Here is a 4023-nt window from a genome sequence, read left to right on the forward strand (position 1 = left end):
TTTATACATTACGTGATAAATGGTATCTGCAAAGGCCTTACCACATTATTTACACAGGGTTTCTCTCTCTGGTGTGTTCTTCTAAGTATTCTGAGGTATATTATGTGCTTCTTTATGTATTCTAAGATGACTGTGACATGCAAAGGGTTACCACATTATGTACAGTTATAAGGGCTTTCTATGTGCGTTACTATGTGTGTCTGTCTGTCTTTCTTTGTATCTCCAGTATGTACTCTTGCGGCATTAGATAACCATGCTGGCCATAGGCTTTACCACAATGCTTATATTCAGATTTATTGCCAATATAAATATATTCATGACAATTAATACTATGATCACATTCATAAGGTTTCTCTACAATATGTTCTTTATATATTCAGAAAGGATGGCATTGTAAAAAGTCTTTCTTACATTCATTACCTTAGCAGGTTTTCTTTCCAGTATGTATTCATTTATGCTTTTCGAAATGACCTTGTTTTGAAATGGCTTTGGCACACTGGTTACACTTGTAAAGTTTCTCTCCAGTATGAATCCTTTCAGGCATGTGAAGACTTCAGGGATGGAAGAAGGCTTTATCATAGTGATTACACTTCTAGAGCTTCTCTCCAGTATGAATTTTTTTATGGGTCTGAAGGCTACTGTTTCGTGAAAAGGCTTTTTCACATTCATTACATTTGTACGGCCTCTCTCCAGTATGAATTCTTCTATGTATTTGAAGACTAATGCTTTGGATAAAGGCTTTATCACATTCATTACATTTGTAGGGTCTCTCTCCAGTATGAATTCTTTTATGTACTTGAAGACTATTGATTTGGGAAAAGGCTTTATCACATTGATTACATTTGTAGGGTTTCTCTCCTGTATGTGTTCTTTTATGTCTCTGGAGGTTATAGTGTTGGGAAAAGGCTTTATCACATTCATTACATTTGTAGGGTTTCTCCCCAGTATGAATTCTTTTATGAATTTGGAGTTTACTATGTTTTGAAAAGGATTTGTCACATTGATTACATATGTAGTGTTTCTCTGCTGTATGTATTCCTTTATGGCTCTGGAGGTTACAGTGTTGGGAAAAGGCTTTATTGCATTCATTACATTTGTAGGGTCTCTCTCCAATATGTATACTTTTATGTATTTGAAGACTATTGTTCCGGGAAAAGGCTTTATCACACTGATTACATTTGTAGGGTTTCTCTCCTGTATGTGTTCTTTTATGTCTCTGGAGGTTACAGTGTTGGGAAAAGGCTTTATCACATTCGTTACATTTGTAGGGTCTCTCTCCAGTATGAATTCTTTTATGTATTTGAAGATGACTGCTTTGGGAAAAGGCTTTATCACATTGATTACATTTGTAGGGTCTCTCTCCAGTATGAGTTCTTTTATGAATTTGAAGGCTAATATGTGGGGAAAAGGGTTTGTCACATTCATTGCATTTGTAGGACTTCTCTCCAGTATGAATCCTTTCATGCATGTGAAGACTCGAGGGATGTAAGAAGGCTTCATCACATTCATTATACTTGGAGGATTTCTCTCCAGTATGAATTCTTTCATGACTTCTAAGATGACTGTGTTGTGCAAACCCTTTACCACATTGATTACATTCATAGGGTTTCTCTCCAATTTGTGTTCTGTTACTTATTTGGAGACTTATGTACGGTGCAAAGTCTTCGACACACTGAATAACTTCATAAGGCATCTTCTCTGTATGAAAACTTTCATGCCTTTGAGCAGGACTGTGAGCATTTAAAGCAAAGGCTTTACCATATTGTGTATATTCAGAGGGTTTCTCTGCACTCTGAGTTCTTTCATGCCTGAGAAGAAAATTGGTAAATTTGAAAGCTTTACCACATTGATGAATACATTTGTCTGTAAGTAATAATGATACTATTTATCTAAATATGAAGAGGAATCAGATATTAAGATTTTAACACTTTGTTCATATTCATGCAGTTCCCTTTCATTATGGGTTGTTTTTCATTTTCAAAGATCCTGAGATTGTATGAGCATTTATTATACGGCTCAGGATTACATATTCTTTTTGAAAAAAAGGTTTTTCTTACACTTGATAAAATGTGGAAGAATTCAGAGCCTTAACTCTCTAACTGTATTCCAATTTTTACTCTATTGTAGATCATTTATTTGCAAAATGAGCCAAGAGATATAGTAGTATTTCTATATTCCATACTGAAGAGAATTTTCTCCAGAATGAGGTTGCTGATGTATTGCCAATGAAATTGGAAAAGCAATTAACTGTAAACTTGTATAATGTTCAAAAAGTCTATACTAACTGCCATCCACATACATCTTCTAAGTGTTATCAGAGAGAGAAAGAGAGAGAGGGACATTGTTCCTTCACTATCTCTTTTGTATACAGTTTGTATCTATTATGATATATTATATACTTATGAAGGGAAGACTAACCAAGAAAAGTTTGAACATTGCATTCAGAAAGTTTGATTTTTTTGTTCCTCATAGACATGTGATGTAGGCATGAAGGTTACATCTCAATAAACTTAGCAATATCACTGCTAATAAATGAGTAACATTAGTTTTACTATAGAGTATTTCCTTCTTAGAAGCTTTTGGACACGTATTTATCAACCATTCAATGTGTATAGCTTTTCTAAAATGAGCAGAAACAAACTGTTGTACACTGTTGCTCTAATAGGACAATGTTTCAAATAGAGATATACACTAAGGCATTGTTTCCATGCCCTCTTTCTTAAAGGAATGCCTTGCAAAAACAAATCAGATATAGGGCACTGAGGACCATGGTTTTGTTAGAATGTAACAATCATCAATACACTCAAAGCTGTGCTTATTTACACTGTTGCTTATCCTTAACATTTTCAGCACATTTTAAAGTTTATTCAAAGGCATGTTTGTAGGAGGTTCCACATGAAAATTACCTTCTGAGTCTTCTAGGTATTTGACAATGTTCTTCAAAATTTTGGTCTTCCCAATTAAATCCTAAAATAGAGTAACAGAAAATGTATGTCTGGACATTATTTAAAATGTAGGTTACGCCAGACAGTGGTGGCGCACGCCTTTAATCCCAGCACTTGGGAGGCACAGGCAGGTGGATTTCTGAGTTCGAGGCCAGCCTGGTGTACAGAGTAAGTTTCAGGACAGCCAGAGATACATAGAGAAACCCTGTCTCAAAAATAAATAAATAAATAAAATAAATAAAATAAAATAAAATAAAATAAAATAATGTATGTTACTATCTTCAGTGGACCTCTGAGTCATGTATGACTTCTCTTCCAAATTCTGCATCTATCTCAATTGAATTACAGAAGTGCAAGAAAGGAAAGAAACTGTTTTCTCCAATTTTCATCAGGAAAGGGAATTCACAGTCTTACCTATAGCACTGAGGTTCCTGTAGGTCTCCAGCATGACATCTTTGTAGAGCTTCTTCTGGGAAGGATCCAGCAAAGCCCACTCTTCCTCACTGAAGTTCACATGCACGTCCTCATAAGTCACTGCACTCTACAATATCACATATACGAGTACAAACGAAAGCACAATAGAGACAACATTGGGCATATCTTCTTCATAGACAATGTATTCATACAATTTTGAGGCCTGCCCCACTGATTTCCTGACACCAAAGTTCTACTGTAGCTACCAAGTCATATTAGAAGGAAACTTAATAATGAGGTTTACCCCTCTCATTTCTCCACCCTACAAATAGGACCCAGCCTTTCTAGAGAAGTGTCAGATATCCTACAGATATAGAGAACAGACAGGTTCTACAAAATCAATATACTTACCACATATCAAAGAAGTTGTATCAACATGAACACTACTAACTATAAAAATCAGTAACCAAGCTGGGTCTATTGGCTTAGGCTTTTAACACTAGTCAGGAGACAGAGGCAGAAGCATCACACTGAGTCGGACACCAGTGTGATGTATACAATGAGTTCTAGGAGAGCCAAAGGTATATACTAAGACCCTGTATGCCCTGCCGGAATTTACCAACCAAACTGGGAACATAGAAAGAATACATAATTTTTTCCTAAA

The 4023-nt window shown here is 35.6% G+C and overlaps 1 pseudogene; it reads right to left on the reverse strand.

The window, feature by feature from the left end:
* Nucleotides 1-1419: 1419 nt before the first annotated feature.
* On the reverse strand, nucleotides 1420-3486 carry LOC114636173 (annotated as a pseudogene).
* Between the last annotated feature and the right edge of the window lie 537 nt (nucleotides 3487-4023).

Source organism: Grammomys surdaster, unplaced genomic scaffold (assembly GCF_004785775.1).
Source record: "Grammomys surdaster isolate TR1022 unplaced genomic scaffold, NIH_TR_1.0 122734, whole genome shotgun sequence".
In the NCBI taxonomy this organism is placed as follows: domain Eukaryota; kingdom Metazoa; phylum Chordata; class Mammalia; order Rodentia; family Muridae; genus Grammomys; species Grammomys surdaster.